The sequence below is a fragment of the Colossoma macropomum genome, unplaced genomic scaffold (genome assembly GCF_904425465.1).
Source record: "Colossoma macropomum unplaced genomic scaffold, Colossoma_macropomum, whole genome shotgun sequence".
NCBI classification, from domain to species: Eukaryota; Metazoa; Chordata; class Actinopteri; order Characiformes; family Serrasalmidae; genus Colossoma; species Colossoma macropomum.
The window spans coordinates 18500218-18521849 of record NW_023494786.1 but is presented as its reverse complement, the minus strand read 5'-3'; the positions used below and the strand labels follow the sequence as shown (position 1 = coordinate 18521849).

General features: G+C 41.5%; 1 pseudogene; it reads right to left on the bottom strand.

Moving 5' to 3' along the window:
- Positions 1-9517: 9517 nt before the first annotated feature.
- Positions 9518-10475, bottom strand: LOC118827701 (annotated as a pseudogene).
- Between the last annotated feature and the right edge of the window lie 11157 nt (positions 10476-21632).

Genomic DNA, 21632 nt, shown 5'->3' with positions numbered 1-21632 from the left:
GTTTACCAGTTTATGAGGTAGGAGAGCGAGGCAGATAGTTATTTTATTGTGTGGCCCACTTTAGACAGTCTGTTGTAGGCTAACGGAAGTGCGATTCCCGCTCGCTCAGAGCCCCAACATATGGATAATTAAACACTAGTCTGTTCTATAACTATATTTCAGATCTTTAATAAATCTGATTGCTTGTTCTCATCAAAGATGCAAAATGAAATAAAGTTCAGTCAAAAATAAAAGAAAGTTGAATAAAAGACTTCAGTCGTTGAGTTCTTTTTGGAGGAAGGAAAAGGCCCTCTTCTTTTTTTAAGCTTCAGGTGGCAAGATGGCTTCCGGACAGCCAAATGCAAAGTACATTACAGAAACATCATTTTATTTTGATTTATATTTGCATTTACATTGATTTATATCCTGTTTCTCCCTCTCACCTTTTCTCATATCATTTTGGTTCCCATTATTTCTTAAGTCTACACTTCAGTTGGAAACCCTTATTTCCATCCGCACCTGTCCTTGATTTTGTAAAAACTTTCCATGCTCAGCTATCCAAGCTGCCCCCATCCTTTCAAGGCTACCAATTAGCTCTAAACTGGTTCCAAAACTGATTATGACTAGTTCCCTATCAGCTTACCTCACTCTTTGGGGGTAAGCTTGCCCTCACAACAAAATACACTAGCTTCTAGATGCTTCTGAACTTCAGGGACTCTCCAATGCAAAATCCCCTAACCTACACACAGCAAGGCCTATCCTTAGTGAGAGGATTTCTTGCGTCCTTCTTCGTTAGGGCCGTGTCGATGAGCCTCTCCAGAAGTCAGCTAGTCCTGTAACAGCATCTCTAGTGTAATTAATGAATCGCTGTTGGTTGTAATAGATGGAATTGATCCAGTCTACATTCTTGTTAGTAGTAGACCACCACAATAAAACTGACTCAAAGCCTGCTGCTATTTGATTTCTCGCTTTGAATTCATCAGGGACCCCTCTAGGGACCCCAATAGCATAAATGTAAATGGTGTTGTCAAAACTGCCAGGAACAGAAGCTGATCTCTTGCGTCTATGGTGAGCTGTATTGTCATGTAAGGTGATTATAGCTACAGACATAGTAAGTACTGCAAGGGCGCATGTGCCCTTCCAATTCTTGGGCAGGGTAGGCCTTAGGGTGGTTGTTTTACAGTACCACCAAACATCTGCTCTAGCAACTAACATAGTGGAAAAATTCATAGTTGGGATATCAGTCGTATTGTAAGTGAGTGCACAGTGGGGAAAGCGTCCTACGTCTTTACCATCTATATCATGTCGAGTGAAACGTGTAATTCCCTTTACCAGGTTCGAACCGGGGTGGGATATGTCCCATCTTTTTTACTAGTGGAAATTTCCAATGCATATCAGCACAGTCAGAGTCGTTTGGAAGTACCCTACTAGACAGTAAAGTCAACAAACAAAGTGTACAGTTATAGTCATCTATCAGTGCTGGAATGGTGATGATGTCAGCAATGGCTTAGCTGTGGAACATGCATAGCAATTTTTTGCACCTAGGGTGAGTGCAGTGTAATGTATCCAATCAGTCCATTTATTTGTATCTTTAAATCCAGTGTCTACTGCTATCACATCATCAGAGTCTCTAAAGGAAAGAGTCTTGATTTCTGGAACAACTGTAGGTGAAGTAGTGGTGTTTGGCTTAAGCACTACAATTTTAAATCTACCTATTGGGTCTCTGCCTGAGACATCCGCTCCTAGGCCGAACGTCCCATTCATCAGTGCAGTCGCATAGTTAATGGTGAGATATAGTGGATTACAGTTCTTTGAGCATGGGTGTGTGCTACCACCTTGAATAAGGCTATTCTGGAATTGTTTCCATTTGGATGTAGACTGTCTGTAAGTGTAACCATTAACACCTGTATTCCACCATACTTCATCCCATCGCCTACAGACCCAAGAAGGGTCATGCTGATATGTAGGGCTTACACACATATATTTATCTGCAGTTATCAATTGTTGGGCATAAGTAGCATCTGGGCCCTCAGTAATTGTCAACGTTAACACCGTGCAACTGATAAGGGATGTGATGGCTAGCAATGAAACTGAAATCTGCAACATGTTTGTGGATATGTATGTGCTAATGTGTGTGTGTGTGTGTGAAAGATTCTGGCAAGCAGGGGGAGCATTTACCCTTCTTGTAGTATATTGGTGCTCAGAGTGCAGGCATGCCCTATCAGCACTCTTCCCACCTCAACTGGGCTCCTGCACACCCTCCTTTGTCCTACCTTAGTCTGTGTCTGGTGAGTCTGGTTCTGACAGTGGATCTAAGTCTTCTGGCTCAGAATCCGGGCCGTCACTGTCCTCTCTATCAGGAGGCCTCAATTCCTTGCGGGCTGCTGCACTGGTTCGCGGTCTTGAGAATCCACTTGGTCCTTCCCCTGCAGAGTCGTCTTGGCTGTCCTGTCCCTCTGGCTGGACTGGTTCTGAGGGTCTGAGTGCTATTGGAGCAGCTGAACAATGATTCAAGTGAATTCACACTTTTCGGCCTTCCACTTTAACTGCAGTTGGGGTAGCAAGGATCACCTTGAAAGGACCTTCACATCGTGGTTGTTGCCAGCCTTTTTTGAAGGTTTTTATATAGACATAATCACCTGGAAGCACTTTTTTCAGTTTCTCCTCTCTAATCTCTGATCTTCGTCCTTCAGTAGCACCTTTAACGTCACGAAAAATCTCCCTATGAATTTTAGTCAAATATGTAACATAATCGTGCAATTCATCTCGCAATTGCTCGAGCCGGGGACCTTTAGTAGGTGCCCTCAAGTAAGTTACTGGCATTGGCCGTCCAGTAAGCATCTCATGCGGAGTCAGATGCGTATTACAATTAGTCGACATTCGCATGCTCATTAGGGCTAATGGTAAGGCATTTAGCCAATTAATTTTCTGTCCACTCGCCTCACATAGCTTAGCAATTTTGGCCTTAAGAACACCATTTTGGCGTTCAACCATACCCTGTGATTGTGGATGATAAACACATCCAAGTCTATGCTTGATGCGTAATGCCTGTGTGATTGTTGCAATAACTTTATTAACAAAGTGTTTGCCATTGTCAGAACTAATTTTATGCCATATGCAAATCATGATCCATCCACAAACAAAATTAACTCACTATTTGATAGTGGTTCACTATATAAATCTTCTCTAGGCTTTAAGAAGGTTGTGGTTAACTATTCACAATGATGTGGTATACCTTGATCAGGCGTAGCATTGTTATGGATGTTGCTTTCTCATATGTGAATGATGCCGCTTCTAAACCTGATACAATACCTTTAATTAACAAACTGAAACGTGTTACTTCTTTCTTTTGTTATAACTTGGTTGATGTGTTTCCCATAATATATTTATTTTCCTTTAATTAGTAAAATAATCTGCATTGTAACCTCTCTGTGCAGACTGGGAGCTGCCTGTGTGTGTGTGTGTGTGTGTGTGTGTGTGTGTGTGTGCTGCAGCTGTACTAGATTAATTGCTGTCCTTGAAGTGCTTGTGTGTGTGTTATCTCATAGTCCGCTGCTAAGAGCCCCCCCTTCCTTGCTTCTCTCTCTCTCTCTCTCTCTCTCTCTCTCTCTCTGCTGCAACTTTTTACCTGCCAAGGCGACAGGTTAATACTCATACATTGATAATTTCCCTTATTTTCCAAAAAATCCTCTCATTTTCATTTACTTTCTTTTATTTTTACATATCAATCACTATTTGAATTCCATCTTATTTTCCTTTCTTCTCTCTTTCTTTTCTTCTTTCCATTTTTCCTTCTCCTTATCTCTGTTTCTCTCTCTCATTATCTTTCTATCTTCTCTCTCTCTTTCATTCCATCTCAGTCTCTTCTTCTTTCACTTTTCTGTCTTCTCCTTCTATCTCTTTCTCTTATTCTCTTATTCTTTCCATGTTCTCGAATTCTTCACCAACCATGTTTCACACACAGCAATCTTTTTTTTCCAAGGGAAATCTTTAAAGTAATCTCCTTTAAACAGCTCATCTCTTGAACTTCTAAATACATGTTGCACTAGCGTTGAGTTAGGCCATAAACTCTTATGCAAGGGGTCAGTTTCTCGTAATTTTATCCAGTGTAGTGGAGCGTGCCATCCTAAAGTAGCTGCCTTTTCTCTCTCCCACAATTTTTTCTTCCGTTGAACCTCTCTTTTTTCGACAGTAAGGTGTATCTCAAGCTCTCTGCATCGCTCAAATTTAATTTCAGCCACTAAAGGGGTTTGACTATTTAATATTGTATTTAACAATGGAGCTAGATGTTTTTTGCTCCAAATCAGTTTAATTCTCCCTTTCAACCTATGGAGAGGAACACAGTTTGCACTTAATCCCGATTAAGCCACTTGGGTCAGCTGCCATAATTTTTCACTAATCAACACTGATGATTGCCAACTCTCTGCCTTCTGCATCTTTGTAAGTTTTTTCAAGCCAAAATTGAGTTTGAACACCTTGTGTCTCCATTACAAATTGATTATTCATAAAATCACTGTGGACAATATTTTAATACAATCACTTTACTCTCTATTGATGAACTGTGAGCTTTTTTTTTATATATATACTTCGTCAGCCACGCTTTATTTATGTAAATCAAAGCAGGTCCTATCCATATCTCAAATAACTTCCATTATATCATTGATACGGCTGTTATTGTCAGTTGCTTATATTTGACCTTACTTTTAAGTTTCATCTGTATTTTTAAGTTCTCCTATATTTCAGTCATTTAGTAGTTTACAGTTTCCTTTTTTTTTCCAACAGCAATTTTTTATAGCTTTGAATGACAGCACTGGCACGTACTCACGCACAAGTGCGGCTGGTATTAAACTTATCTGGTCCTCTCTAACAGATCTTCTCAATGTTGTAATACACACATCTACACTTATGTAGAGAAGGAGCCTGTCTCCTAGTTTTCACATACCACTGCAGTCATATCTTCAGAAGTTTTTCTATATTTTTTTCTTTTTACGATTTTTTGTATGGCCACACTTTCAGACAAAACACACAGACATACACATAACATTTATCTCTCAGCGCTTTTCTCTCTGTAGCATGCTTTTTGTTCTCACTTTATCTCAGTCTCTGTATTTCTCTGGCGCGCTGTTTTTTGTCAACCAGCGGCTCGCTCCAATCACTATATTATTTTCACACACAACATAAAACTACTTAATTTGTCCACTCTGTCTTTTCTAACTATTACTATCCTTTTTATTATTTTTTCTTTTTTCTTTTACATTTTCTCCCTTCTAATACGGCTCACTACTCTTATCACTCTATTATCTCTTCAACACAGTTAAAAATCTGTCTTTAAAATATTTTCATTTAATATAAGCGACCACATAACCCAGTAAGCAAAGCCTGTCCACACATATATAGCAGAACTTTTATAACAGGTGTCTGCTTACTTTTTTCTCTCAAGCGCGCGCTGTGGACAGACTTTTGTCACAGAGTCACATGGTGGCCCACGATGGCAGTCCTAGCAATCTGGTGCTGATAACGATCTGTCAGGTTTATCACTGGTACCCGTAACAGGGCCGCCAATTTATGTCGGGACTAAGCGCGATTCCCGCTCGCTCAGAGCCCCAACATATGGATAATTAAACACTAATCTGTTCTATAACTATATTTCAGTTCTTTAATAAATCATATGACTGGTTCCCTATCAGCTTACCTCACTCTTTGGGGGTCAGCTTGCCCTCACAACAAAGTACACTAGCTTCTAGATGCTTCTGAACTTCTGGACTCTCCAATGCAAAATCCCCTAACCTACACACAGCAAGGCCTATCCTTAGTTAGAGGATTAATACACTTTTGTTAATCAACTTTTTAGCATATGATTATAGATTTCTTATTGATTATAATAGTAATATATTCATTACAATACCACAGTGGCTAACAATGACTAATTTATTTCACTCACAAATGTTTCTCACCTTGATTCCAGTTTCTGTAGTGGAAAATACAACAGAGGCCACAGCAGATTTCTTTAGCAGCCCACATTTGAAGAAATCTGCTTTGCATTTTTTTTTACTGGTCTTGAGTAAGTTAGTCTTCGTCAGTGAAGTTGTTCGACTTTGGTATTTATGTGTAGCTTCAAAACAAGTAGCCACAACTTTAGGATTTCTGGTACTTGTAACGGCAACTGAAAAAAATGCACCGAACTGTGTTTCTCCATTTATTTTTGCATCCTGGTACGGCGCAGTTCACCACCACTCTGAACAATAAACCAGCAAGATCTATTGCAGCTCCTCTGATGAATAACGTTACTCACATCAGCTGTGAGTTTTGTTGACACTATGCAATGCCATCAACCCAAACAACACAAAATGTGGAGAGGTACATGCAGGGCATTGTAAGGAACAAACAGTACCCAAAGAAAACATCAATTTTGAACTTAGCACTGTTTTACCATTATCAGTTTTATTTATAAAAAATTGACACATGTAAAAAAAAGACACATGTAAGTTCACTGATCATTTTGGATGGCAGATAAAATTATAATATTTGTAGTGTAGACATAACAATGTGGTTCCTAGTACTAAAATGGTGAACAATTTTGACGTGGTAAATTTCTCTAGAAAGGCACATTTTACACCTAACCACTCTGAATGATTTTGTTCATATCTAAACCGTTGAATGATTAAGTCATTTTTGCAAAATCGGTGGAGTTCCCCTGTAACTGAGGCAAGTGAGGCCAGCAGTTCTTTAGATGTTTGTCTGGGTTCTTGAGTTACCTCCCGGATGAGTCATTAATGTGCTCTTAGTGAAATTTAGGTGGGCCAGCGACTCCTGGGAAGGTTCACAACTGTTACAAGTTTTCTCCATTTGTGGATAATGGATCTTAACGGTTCCACCTGGCCTGGCATGGTCTTCCATTTATGGGGCCGGTAGAGGGCATGTCTGTACCTAGGAACTACAACAGTCCACTGCCCCACCTGGACCCAATATGCTTCTTAGCCTAGGCGTTCTTTTGCCACACAGGGACACAATCAGGGTGACTGATGTACAGACTGTTGTACAGCCACCCTCACATTCCAAACAACAGCGGTTGCACTTGACAGCGCAAGTCATATGCCCATTTCTGATGGGCACTGGCCTTGCCCTAATGCCCCGTGGCAAGCTGGTTTACTGCATAGAGACAGTATTGGAGAGCTTGAGTGAACCCAGATGACTCCTGCACAATAGAAAGGCAAGCCTGCAGGACCATGGGCAAATGTCAGTCCCAATTGTACTGGTGCTGGTCAGTGACGATGGCCAGCTGAGTAGTGAGTGTTTGCTTAAAATGCTTAACAAGACCATCACCCTGTGGGTGGAGCAGTGTGGTCCGGGTCTTCCTGATGCCCAACTGGTTGCAAACCTCAGCCATGACTGTTGACTTTAACTTGCATCCCTAGTCATTGTAACGTTTCTCTGGCATGCTGAATTGGTAGAAAACTTGTGGCTGCACTCTGGTCCAGGACCACATACACCTCGCCATTCAGTGAAATAATGCATGACCATGCATGTCGCGGTTCCTAGCCTCAGTGATGAGAAAGGGTCCTAGGACATCCACGGCTACTCTTTCCTTTGGGAAATGAAGCACTGGAGCAGAAGGACTTTAACAAGTTGTGCGATGGCTATAGGTTGCAGCAGTGTACATAGTGCTTCAAGTTCAGGCAGCAGCCCAGCCAGCAGAATCTCTTCTGGAGCCAGTTCAGGCTCTTGAGCAGGCTAAGATGCCCCATGCCAGCTCTCCCATTCACTGCACTCAACACTGCTTTATGCAGAATGTGCAGCACCAGTCACTGCCAGACACATTTACCGAGCACCTGCTCCTATCACATGTGGTATAACAGCCCTTCACATAACCAGAGGCTGTCCCAGTCCACTCCAGCGTCCATGATGGTGGGTCCCTTAGGTGTTACTTCTGTCCATTCTGGTGTTTGCCCCTATTAAGGCACATTCACACCAAGTATATATATATATATATATATATATATATATATATATATATATATATATATATATATATATATACATATCTTTTAACAAAACTTAAAACTTTTTTTTTGCTGCATACACTGGGTGCATCCCATTCTGCAAAAACATTAACATGGGGAGTTCCACCACCTCTTACAAGAGCTAGATGAAGCAGCATAATGAGCTATTCTGCAGGTATTTCCTTGTTTCAGTGGGGGAATTCGAGGCTCTGCTCCTGCTTGTTGCTCCTCTCATCAAAAAGGATAGAATGAACTATGGTTATATACAGGTGCTGTAATGTACTCACCGTCATTCATAGCTGTGGTCTGCCACATATTTTCTTACACATTTTTTAGTCAGCATGCGCTTGTCATATAAGCTTTTATGCTCGGCTACAAGCAAGATTAGCTGTTCTGCCACCATCCCGTGCAATTTGCTCTCTCTTTCTGATGTAAATATTTGTATATTAGCCAGTGCACATTAAATGAGCTGTCTGGATTCGCTTTTAAATGTGTTTTTACATAATCTGAAAGTGTTCATTCATTATTGGCTTTTATGTAAAAAGAATATTGAACAGCAAAATAGTTTAAGCATTTAAAAGGCAGAGGAAACAACAGGCTATCAACCACATGAATAAGATGTAAAATCACTCTAATCCATTTCATGGTATAGCATGATGCAAATAAGACAACTGAAAAAGTTGTTTTTATCTGACATTTTGTCAAAACCAACTTGATAATATAGACATGCTGGTTACGCTGTTCTTTATATTTGTGATCTAACTCTGCATTTACACTGCTCAGGCATGTTCACACATGTGAATGCATATTCCCTCTGCAGTCGGCTGCATGTGGGTTTTACAAGAGAGTTCCCTGTGAAATTCAACTGAAATGTAATCTTGCTAAGGCAACATTTATATGATTAATGCTTTTTTAAATTTTATTTATATATATATATGTATATATACATTTTTAATAATCAGAAAGTCAGCATAATATGGATCATTTAACCAAAACCTAATTTCATGAACAAATAAAAATCAAACTTGGACAGATTAATATTTAGGTCATTGATTACAGTCAACATCAAGTATTTCAATACATTAACATCCAATCATTTTCCTGCTTGAATTTCACATTTCTGGGGTAATCAGTCACTTTTAAATATATGAGCTATTGCCGGTGGTCTTCCATGTTGTATGGAAGTATTTGAAAAACAAAACTTTATTGATCATGCACCAGAATCAATGCTTCCCCCTGAAAACAAATGTTATTTGCTGTGGTGCATTGATGTGCTGGAACAAAGCAAATACAGCCTTAGACATCTTAAGGTTTTTAAAGTTTTCCCTTAATGCTGACATCTAGTCTCCTAATCACCCCTGATCAGATAGATCAAATGTAAATTTTCAAATTTATAAGGTCTGTTTAGCAGTGTAAACCTCGACTTTCATTCTCAGATTTGCAGTATTCTTGTGTCATGCCAGACCCTGAATACTTGGAAAAAAAGAAATGAAAAAAGGAAACGACCTACATGAAGATGAATTATTCTAGAATCAATTTCAGTTCTGTTGCACTGCTTTGAGTTTGTGGCTGTACAATTTTACAAATTGCCGTCGTATCTGGGTCATTTTTAACCCATATATAATGGGGTTTAGGAGAGGAGGCACAACAAGAAACTCTATTCCCAAGATGTTCCGCAGAGCTTGCAGTTCCTGACCTTTGCCATAGCGAGCACACATATGATCTAATAACACACAAAACATCAAATACCATAGAAATGGTGAAGTTCATGAGGGTGATTAAATGAGGAATGCAAGTCTGCATGAATTTAACTCGCTCCGTCTTGGACTTCATAGACGCTCTGACGATGCGAATATATGAAATAATGATGAACACAGCTTGGAAAACATGAGAGAATATCACAATGTATCCATAAACATTGTTCACAGTGACATCTGTGCAGGAAAGCTTAACAACATCCCAGTTAAAGCAGTATAGCTTGTCAATGTCATTACCACATAAGCGTAGCTGGCTTGTTAGTACAGTCCCAACAGATGTTTCTAGTATGGAGAAGAACCAGATAAAAGTCAGCAAATTTACCACCTTCTGGTGTGTCATGATGTTGTGATATTCCAAAGGTTTACAAATGGCTACATATCGGTCATATGCCATGGCTGTTAAACATGTGAGTTCACAGAAAATATAACAGTAAATGATGTATATTTGTAACAGGCACCCTGTATATGAAATAACATTAGAGTCTGAAAAAAGATCAGCAAGAATCTTTGGATAGAAAGCAGAAGCACCACATATTCCATTTACATACAAATTGCAAATAAACAGGTACATGGGTTCATGGAGTGTTTTGTTCAGAATGATTGTAATAATTAATGTCAAATTTACAAACAGCGTCACAATATAGACAACAAGGCCAAATGAAAAGTAAATGTGTTTGTTTGTCTTTGAGTCATTCAGTCCACGAAGCACAAACATAAACTGTCCGGAGAAATTTTCCATCACTTCTTCTCAGTACATTTGGATATAAAAGCAGTTGGCAAGGTTTTAAAACACCTTAAAATTATTACCTTAACTAAATCAATCCAAAGCAAAATAAGAATACCCTGAATGATTCCAACCTTCTCTTGTGCAGGTATCCCTTACTGGTTTAAAATGTTCACAATCAGCTATTTAGCAATTAAGCAAACATTGTAAATCATGTTGAACATCCTTTAGCCAGTTTCATTCTATGCCTGGCTTTTTTACATATATACAGATATTTGAAGACTGACATGTGATGTTTATAAATGAGAAACTGGGGATGACTCCCTAAAGGCACAATATCCTGAGCACAGTTTCCTAAACAACTCACCAAGTGACTTTACATCTATTATAATATGACCTCTGTCAGTGTCCTATGTGAATTTACAAGGTTACAGTCTTCTCAGTAATGTCTACACTCACATTTTAATTAAGTAAATTAAAAAGGGACTTTTGCACAAATTTTCATACATATTTATATATGTACAAAATACAGTACATGTTATACTGTATATTTATTACGATAATCAATGATACTTTTTTCCCAATCAGTATTTTAATTGCAAATGTACATACTCAACTGCTCTAACACTTTTCACTGCTAAGATAAGGTTTTTTGTATCTGCAACAACAACATTGTAACAACTTCGGTAGATCCACCTTCCCTAATAGCAAGAGGATAGTGGACCACTGTCTGCCCGCTATCGGTAATTCACTGGCGTTTTGCTCAGTGTTTCTGGGCGGCCCACAGATGTTTATTCAGAATTTTATGTTCTGAATATTCAGGTTTTATGTTCAAGATGGCGCCGAGTATGGCTGCCGTGTTGCGAGCTCCCGCTTACTTTTGCAGTTTTTTGTTGTTTTTGTGTTTGTTTTTCACTCTTTTTGCACTAAATGTTACTGGTTTTATCACCTACGACCGACAAACACTTCTGGAAATCAGATCGTCGATCACTCACCGGAAACCGGACTTTGAGTTCCATAACGCCGATCCTTTGTTTGCTAACACTGGAGAGGCGCCACTCATATGGGCCGCCCGGCCACGCACCCGTCGAAGACGCCGGAAAAGAGGCAAGAGAGCCGGCGTGCTCGTCAGACTCAGACGACGTGCCCATCGGCCGCCTCTTCCCACCATATTACTGGCTAACGTGCAGTCCTTGGAAAACAAGTTGTGTGAGCTTCATGCACGGGTCGCCTTCCAGCGAGAGATCCGGGACTGCAGCGTTATCTGCCTCACAGAAACGTGGTTATCCGATGAGGTCCCTGATAATGCCGATAGAACCAAGCAGCTCTCCGGGAAAAGCAAAGGAGGAGGTGTATGTTTTCTGATCAATAACGCTTGGTGTGATCGGAGGAATGTACATTTCATCGAGTCTTTCTGCTCGCCGGATTTGGAATATCTCATCGTGTTTTGCCGGCCGGCGTGGCTGCCCCGTGAGATAATGGGACTCTGTCTGGCCGTGGTGTACATCCCCCCGCAGGACCTCGCGCTCGGGAAGCTACACGAGGCTATCAGCAAGCAGATGACCGCGCGCCCGGAGGCTGCACTTATTGTTGCGGGGGACTTTAATCGGAATAACCTGCGAACCTACTGTCCGACATTATTCCAGCACGTAACATGTTTCACTCGGAAAGACAGGATTTTAGACCATGTTTACTCCAGCATCCGGAACTGTTACAAATCCCTCCCCCGACCCCCGTTCGGCAAATCAGATCACTCCTCCATCCTGCTCCTGCCCACCTATAGGCAGAAGCTGAAACGGGGGCCGGTCACTACCAGGGAGGTGCGCCGCTGGTCTGACCAATCAGACGCTATGCTGCAGGATTGTTTTGATCATGTGGACTGGGAAATGTTCCGTGATTCGTCGGGCAGCGTGGACGAGTACGCAGACACAGTCACCGCCTTCATACGCAAGTGTGTGGATGACGTAGTGCCCTGCAGACAAGTCTGCGTTTACCCCAATCAGAAGCCCTGGCTGAACTGTGAGGTTCGCTCCGCCCTCAGCGCACGCAGCGCTGCATTCAGAGCGGGAAATACGGAGGAGTACAAGCAATCCAACTACGCTCTCCGTAAATCCATCAGAGCAGCTAAACGTGCGTACAGAATGAAAGTGGAAGCACAGTTCAACACAGCCAACACACGAAGCTTATGGCAGGGGTTAAATACAATCTCTGACTATAAAACTGCCTCTCGCACTCTGCCCAGTACCAGCGCTGATCTGCCGGATGAGCTTAATAACTTCTACGCTCGCTTCGACGGAATTCCTGCAGCACCACTGGAGAGCACCCCGCCCACCGCTGATCCCAACCCCCCCTCCGTCTCCGTAGCTGATGTGTGCAAAGCCTTCAAGAGGGTGAACCCACGCAAGTCAGCAGGACCAGATGGCATTCCCGGGAGAGTGCTTAAAGCCTGCTACAGGGAACTAGCAGGAGTTTTTGCAGACATCTATAACACCTCACTGTCTCTCTCGGTCGTGCCAGCTAGTTTCAAACTAGCCACCATTGTGCCAGTTCCAAAGACAGCTAGTATTACCTGTCTGAACGACTGGCGACCTGTTGCCCTGACCTCCATCGTAAGCAAATGCTTTGAGAGGCTGGTCAGGGATATCATCTGTTCCTCACTGCCTGCCACCCTGGACCCACTGCAATTTGCATATAGGCGGAATAGATCCACCGACGATGCAATCGCCCTGACCCTGCACACTGCCCTCTCCCACCTGGAAAAGAAGGACACGTATGTGAGAATGCTGTTTGTAGACTACAGTTCAGCATTCAACACAATCGTTCCTTCGAGGCTCGACTGCAAGCTCCGGGATCTGGGTCTGAACAGCACACTGTGCAGCTGGATCCTGAACTTCCTGACGGACCGACGGCAGGTGGTAAGGATGGGAAGTATCACATCCTCCTCTTTGACCCTCAACATCGGAGCCCCCCAGGGTTGTGTGCTCAGCCCGCTCCTGTACTCCCTGTACACCCATGACTGCACTGCTAGACACAGCTCCAACGTCATCCAAAAAGCCAAAGTTTGCTGACGACACAACAGTTGTGGGCCTGATCTCCAACAACGATGAATCGGCCTACAGAGAGGAGGTTAAAATCCTGGAAAACTGGTGCCAGGAGAATAACCTCTCTCTAAACGTCAGTAAGACCAAGGAGCTGATCGTGGACTTCAGGAAGCAGGAGAGAGTACACCCATCGATTTCCATCAATGGGACTGCGGTAGAGAGGGTCAGCAGCTTTAAGTTTCTCGGTGTTCACATCAGCGAGGACCTGACATGGGCAGTGCACACCTCACAGGTGGTGAAGAAGGCCCACCAGCGCCTCTACTTCCTCAGAAGGCTGAGGAGGTTTGGCCTGAACCCCAGCATCCTTAAGACCTTCTACACCTGCACTGTGGAAAGCATCCTGACGGGCAGCATCACCACCTGGTACGGGAACTGTACTGTTCGTGAGAGGAAATCTCTGCAGAGGGTGGTGCGGACAGCACAGTCCATCACCGGGGTTCAGCTCCCTAACCTATTGGATTTATACACCAGTCGCTGCCTGAGGAAATCCAGAAGGATTATGAAGGACCCCTCCCATCCTAGTCACTGTCTGTTCTCTCAGCTGCCGAGTGGTAGGAGGCTCAGAAGCTTAAAAGCCAGAACCAGTCGGCTCAAAGACAGCTTCTTCCCCCATGCAACCAGGCTATTGAACAGCCAGTAATCACTGCTCTGCCCAGCCCAACCCTTCCCATTACACGTACGTGCACACGTGTCGGCTCAAAGACAGCTTCTTCCCCCATGCAACCAGGCTATTGAACAGCCAGTAATCACTGCTCTGCCCAGCCCAACCCTTCCCATTACACGTACGTGCACCCACTGTACTCCCGCACTTTACTTGCATAGCTGGACTTTGAATACCTATCCAAAGACAATACTCTCCCCCTGCGCTTCCACTTAACTTCCTGTACCTTGCACTTTACTAAATACTCTGCCACCTACTGTACCATCTTCTACCTCCACACCTAGCGTGATTATTTGCACATCCACATAGCATTGTAATATCCATTACTATATATAGTATATAGTTGATTACACCCACCCTACATTCCCAGTGCAATATTATATGTCGCGGTGCAATATTATTATTTTTAAGTTATTGTGTAAGATTATATGTATATATTTTAGTTAAATTGGTTTTATCTATTCTTCTATCCTATCTATAGTTTTGTTTATCTATGTGTAAATACTGTTCTCTGCATAATTTGTGGAACTCGCACTCAAGTTTTTCACTCACCTGTGTCCCTGTACTCTTGTGATGTGACAATAAATCTGATTTGATTTGATTTGATTTGAGAATATTAGACAAAATTCCACTTATCATCACTCATTTTCCACTCACAGTCCAGTTTACTGATTTTTCCTTCCTTCCTTTTTTATACTTTGTACATTATTTTAGTAAATAATTTTAATGTAGCACAGTGTCAGCAACAACATTTTCTATCAAATTATTTTATTTCAGGCTGAGTCATTATTTTTATCTCACAATTGTTTGTAATATTTGTCTAAGTTTATTATCTAAAATAAAAGTCTCTGTGCATTTAAAAATCTGTTTGAGGAGATTAAAAACTAGTTAAAGTTTGTATGCAGGAGAGTAATCTGGGTGGTCCGAGGGTGGACCAGTAATGGCAAACAGTCAGCGGGTTCCCGACATTATCAAGCCAGCGGAGCGATACATGCTCGCTATCTGGGCTGTAATAGTTGCTTTGAGCCTTGGGTATGATTGTACCAGCTTTGAACACTGTTCCTATTTTTTTTTTTTGGCAGATTTGCAGCATATTGTTCAAGTTGGTTAGATGAAGCTTTAATGGATCATGCGAAGGCTGCTGTAGCCCTTTCTTGGCCATATGTAGGTTGCAGCAATATAGTGCTCCAAGTTCAGGCAGCAGCCCAGCCAGTAGAATCTCTTCTGCTGCCATTTCAGGCTTTTGCCCAGGCTAAGATGTCCCAGGCCAGCTGCTCTATGCTGTAGCGAACACTGGCTGAAACGAACACTGGCCGAAACATGACCTCAAGTTGAATGTTTACTTAAACTCATCAACAACCAAAAGCTAAAAGCCTTTTGGCTCCAGCGAGTCTGGAGCTGGAGGTGTAAATCTGCCACTTATCACCCCAACTCCCAAAATCAGTCGATTTACGGCTGAATCAAGGAGCAGCACCCCTCTCTCCTTTGACCTGGAGAAAAACAGGACCCTTCACTGGAATGCAGCTGCACGGCTCTCCAAAATCCTGTGGACAACTTCTTATCCTAAGTAACAGAAAGTACATTTCTAAGGTACTTGTCCCCTCCGAACTACCACCATTCGTTTGAACTCTTTTTAACTAAACTAGACATACCAAAACGGAATTTGTACGACTTTGGACGGCAAAATTACAACTTTCTAAATTCCCTAGGGATCTCAAGCACGGACCCACAGCACCCCCAAGGGGTGAAAACGAGAATTACTATGCCACCACCTAAGGGACTGTTACTCACAAAGGACTCCAGGAAAACTTATTGATATGCATGTTTGACTATCAACCTTATCTAATTTACAAGTGATGATGCTGGTATTTTTATACTCAGTTTCTTAGTGTGTATTCATCCTTTCTTTTACCAGATGTTAGGAATGTGTGGGATAACCGTCTGAAAGTTACCTAAATAACCATTTAAAGTAGTGATTTTAGAACACTATGTATTTAGAACACTGAAAGTATGCACCTAGGTTTCCTTTTCACTTGTTTTATTTAGCCTTCTAATTTTTTACTCTTTTCATTTACTTGATTGTCATTTGAAGTAATGATTTTACTGTGTTGAAAGTTCCTGCAATGAAAAGACACCCAAGGATTATCTATAAGATTGTTTCTGCCTTTGCCATAGTTGTTCTCAGATAATGTGGGTAGAAACTGCACGTAGATACCTAAATGTTAGGTTTGTAGGTTATGGATTTTACTAACCTAATTGATCTGAAAACTGTTTTGTTCAATCGAATTAAACTTTTAAACCTAGAAGGAACAAAGGAGGGAGTTCCCTGGTAGGACAGAGAAACCCCCACCAATCAGGACCAAGAATTAGGAATAGCTAATTACCCGTTAGGTGAGAGAACCTATCAACACCTGGGTTCCACCCCTGAAGGGAAGGGCCTCCAGCTGAACAAAACCAGAGTGCACCGCAAAATTTGGGGACTTCCTGCATTCGCAACAAGTTTCTAAGTTTGTGCCGGCCTAGGTCAGAAAGACAGATCAGAAGTATTGGAACGCTAAATTCTCAGATCTGAAACCTTGGTTTGTTTTGTAACTCGCCTGTTCGTCTACACACCTTAAGGTTGAACCACCCTCAGAGAAGGAAGGTGGATATTGCCAGGGAGGATATATCCATAACTTTCAATTCTGCTAAAGAGAAGTAGTTAGTTAAATTGGTACCACCAGCCTCAGAACCCTGATTGCAACCTGAACCTCGCCAGCGGAGTGGGAGCGGTTCTGACGCCACGGAGACCCAGCATCGCACCCAGAGCCACGCACTGATCTGTGAACAGATCAACCCTCCAAAGGCCGCCCAAGCTCCACTGTCAGACGGCCACAAGACGCCACTGACGGGAAGGCGTGTGCCCGCACGAAGTTGCAGCATCCACGGCCAGCGAGGAGAGGAACCACCGCGTGAGCTCCAGCCTTCGATCGAGTCTGTCCTGAGACGACCCCTCCTGAAGTCAGCCCCCGACTCCAACGTAAGCTGGAACCATCAATTTGCAGTCAGGGCCCTGACGCCAATTTATTTAATAAGAGAACTTTTATAGGTACATCCAGCCATATAGTTCTTCCCGTCCAGGCTTAGGTTAATTCACTAGAGGCTCTCCCAAGTGACTCCCCAAACCACACTGCCTCATACCATTTAGCCGTGAATCACTCTAACTTACTCGAGCTATTTTGTCTTTCATTACCATCACTTTGTTTTGTTTTGTTTTCTTGTTTTACTTTATATTGTTTATTATTGAATGTAGTCCAAAAGTAGTTTGATATTTAGCCAATAAATTCTCTTTTCTGAAGCATCCTTGGTGCGAGCGTTTCTCTCTCTTGCCCTGGTCTGTAGACTTCAAATAAATCCGGGTTACCTCACACCCTCACATAAGGTTCTAGCAATAATAATATTAAAAATTGCAAAACCCGTTACAATGCCATGCACCTAACACTAGTTTATGGAGGCTGTGCGGCACCAGTAACTGGCAGACACGTTTACTGAGCGCCTGCTCCTCCCCTAGTGATATAACACCCCTTCACCTAACTAGAGGCTGTCCCAGTCCACTCAGAGCGCCTCTAGGCTACGTTTACACAGCAGGTAAAAATGGTCCAATTCTGATTTTCTCACCAAATCCGATTTTTTTGTTTGGCTGTTCACAACATCTTTTAAATGTGATCTGTATGCTACATTAGTCTGAACAGATCAGCTCCTAAACCGACCCACATGCACAAAATAACAATGCTTCACGTTGCTTCACAAGGCTCATCCAGAGGTAACAGTCATGACAATGAACGAATGCCAGTCGCTACCGGAGCTTTCAGTTTCATCTTCACAAGCATCACAGAGGCGATCATGAAGTTCCAATGGTTGTCAGCTGGGCTCATCACCCAGAATGTGTTCGAGCTCACCATAAAAAGGCCATGTTATATGCTCAATTCTTTGGTTCATGTTCTCAGATTCCTTAAACATTGCTTTCAGACTTTTAACTGTTCTTTGACGCTGCAGCCTCGGTCTCCTTCGGCCATTTTTTTCGAAATCTCTTCAAACACTGAGCTGTTGCGATAAGTCTCTTCTAATTTTTTTGTACAGAAACATCAGCCTATATGCTTATGAGGTCTCAGCAGCACGAAATTATGACGGAAGTAGAGTTGGATTTACACAAAAGTCACATAAATTCCGATTTGTCTGTTCAGACTGAGTTGCATTGCTGCAGATCAGAAACGTATCAGATTTCAGTACCAGTGTCTCAAATCAGAATTGAAAATGTCAGATTCAATGTGTTTTTTGCAGTTCACACTGCCACACAGATCACACATCTGTGTCACATATGAAGAAAAAGATCGGGTTTGGGCCACTTTTACCTGCTGTGTATACAAAGCCTTAGTGGTGGGTCTCTGTGGTTTTACCTCTGTCCGTTCTGGTGTCTGCCCCGACTGGAGCTAACTGCATGCCCAGTTTACAGTTTAGCATCTTCCTCCTGGGCACAACAGAACTCCTTGGGGCTTACGGCATCAAGTCCGAGGCTGCAAAGAGCAACGGCTGTGGCCTTGGTACACTTTGCTGCTGTTTCTGCTTTTTTCCTCAGGATGCACGCAGTATTGACATTCCTCAGCAGCACAAAGTGGGACAAGACATCAGCATTACTATGCAGGGCCTGGCACGGGGCTGAATGGAGAAGTCATAATCCAGGCTCTTTGAACTGCATGATCCAAGTCAGCGAGTCATGATTACCGTGGAGCATGAAGAGAACACTGTACAGGTAGAGGCAGAACTGGCGCAGCCCTGCCACAAGAGCCAGCAAGGTCTGGCTCAATGTTTAGGTCTCCAATGCAAAATCAACATTTTACTGAGAAAGATATGATGACAGTAGGGTTGGGCGATGTCTACATAACTGCATATAACAAGGTCTACATGGAAACATCGCAATGGACGATGACCGCAGGTGGGAGTGGGGGTTGGGTCAGGGTGGAGGATGGTGGCAGTGTCAAGGCCCTTTCACATCAAGTGTAATTTTTTTGTCAAAATATTCTTAAAAACCTTTTTTAAGCACTGCAACTAATTGCTGCATACACTGGGTGCATCCCATTCTGCAAAAACATTAACATGGGGAGTTCCACCGCCTCTTACAAGAGCTAGATGAAGCAGCATAATGAGCTATTCTGTAGGTATTTCCATGTTTCAGTGGATGAATTTGAGGCTCTGCTCCTGCTTGTTGCTCCTCTCATCAAAAAGGATAGAATGAACTATGGTTATATACAGGTGCTGTAATGTACTCACCGTCATTCATAGCTGTGGTCTGCCACATATTTTCTTACACATTTTTAGTCAGCATTTGCTTGTCATATAAGCATTTGTGCTCTGCTACAAGCAAGGTTAGCAGTTCTGCCACCATCCTGATGCACATTTGTCACATCCTCTGAAGACACGTCTTTCACCAAGTTTTGGCTGAGTTCTCTTTCAGTGCGCTCACAATCATCAGATTTATTTAATCAGGTAAGCAGTCCAAAGCACAACTGATGTTATGAAATGAGATGTCTCCAAATACCCAAAGCTTATGTAGTGCAGCTTTAAAATATCCCAGACCAATGGTCACATTGTCACTATAAGATAAAACCAAAGCTGGCTATGCAAGCAAAAGCACGGGCATCCAAAGCAACAACGTCTCTTAATTGGTATTATTGGCTGAAGTGTTTCAGCGCCTCACAAAGAAGCTAAACTAGCTGCAAACATAGCAGTTATCTTCTCTACCTTATGTGTTAAAATTGTAAAAATATTGAAATATTTACAGCCAGACAGCAGGTCAAATTAGCAGAAATGAAAAGAACTGCCATCGGTTCCTCTTAAATTTACTTGCTCATTGAAACGAGGTAAGCTTCATCAAAAACAGCTTCATCATTCTCATTTCTATATAAGCTACCTCTTGTTGTGTATTATATTAGATACCATCTGTTGTTTCCTGTATGACCAATTAGCTAGTTAACCATAAGACTGTGTCTAAGACTTACAAAAGAAAGCATATAATAAATAAAAGTAATTTAATAAAAGTGAAATGTAAAAAAGTTAATTTATATAGAAGATTAAGTGAGATTCTATGTAGACCTAATAAAAAAAAAGGAAAACTTTTCTTTTTTCTTTAATTACATTTTGCTTTTCAGGTAGAAGAAGTTATACATCACCATGGATGAGTGACATCATTAAACCATTAAGAACATATAAATCAATTATAAAGAAAACAGCCACTGTACTGTATTGCTAGTGTGCAATTTGCTCTCTCTTTCTGATGTAAATATTTGTATATTAGCCAGTGCACATTAAATGAGTTGTCTGGATTCACTTTTAAATGTGTTTTTACATAATCTCAAAGTATTCATTTTTTATTGGCTTTTATGTAAAAAGAATATTGAACAGCAATATAGTTTAAGCATTTAAAAGGCAGAGGAAACAACAGACAATCAACCACATGAATAAGATGTAAAATCACTCTAATCCATTTCATGGTATAGCATGATGCAAATAAGACAACTGAAAAAGTTGTTTTTATCTGACATTTTGTCAAAACCAACTTGATAATATAGACATGCTGGTTACGCTGTTCTTTATATTTGTGATCTAACTCTGCATTTACACTGCTCAGGCATGTTCACACATGTGAATGCATATTCCCTCTGCAGTGGCTGCATGTGGGTTTTACAAGAGAGTTCCCTGTGAAATTCAACTGAAATGTTATCTTGCTAAGGCAATATTTATATGATTAATGCTTTTATTTATTTATTTTTTACATTTTTTTGAATAATCAGAAAGTCAGCATAAAATGCATCATACTACTATTTTCCAAGACATTAAATGGTAAAAAGATAAAAAGCAAACTTGGACAGATTAATATTTAGGTCACTGATTACAGTCAGCATCAAGTATTTCAATACATTAACATCCAATCATTTTCCTGCTTGAATTTTACATTTCTGAGGTAATCAGTCACTTTTAAATATATGAGCTTTTGCCGGTGGTCTTCCATGTTGTATGGAAGTATTTGAAAAACAAAACTTTAATGATCATGCACCAGAATCAATGCTTCCCCCTGAAAACAAATGCTATTTGCTGTGGTGCATTGATGTGCTGGAACAAGGTAAATACAGCCTTAGACATCTTAAGGTTTTTAAAGTTTTCCCTTAATGCTGACATCTAGTCTCCTAATCACCCCTGATCAGATAGATCAAATGTAAATTTTCAAATTTATAAGGTCTGTTTAGCAGTGTAAACCTCGACTTTCATTCTCAGATTTGCAGTATTCTTGTGTCATGCCAGACCCTGAATACTTGGAAAAAAAGAAATGAAAAAAGGAAACGACCTACATGAAGATGAGGTATTCTAGAATCAATT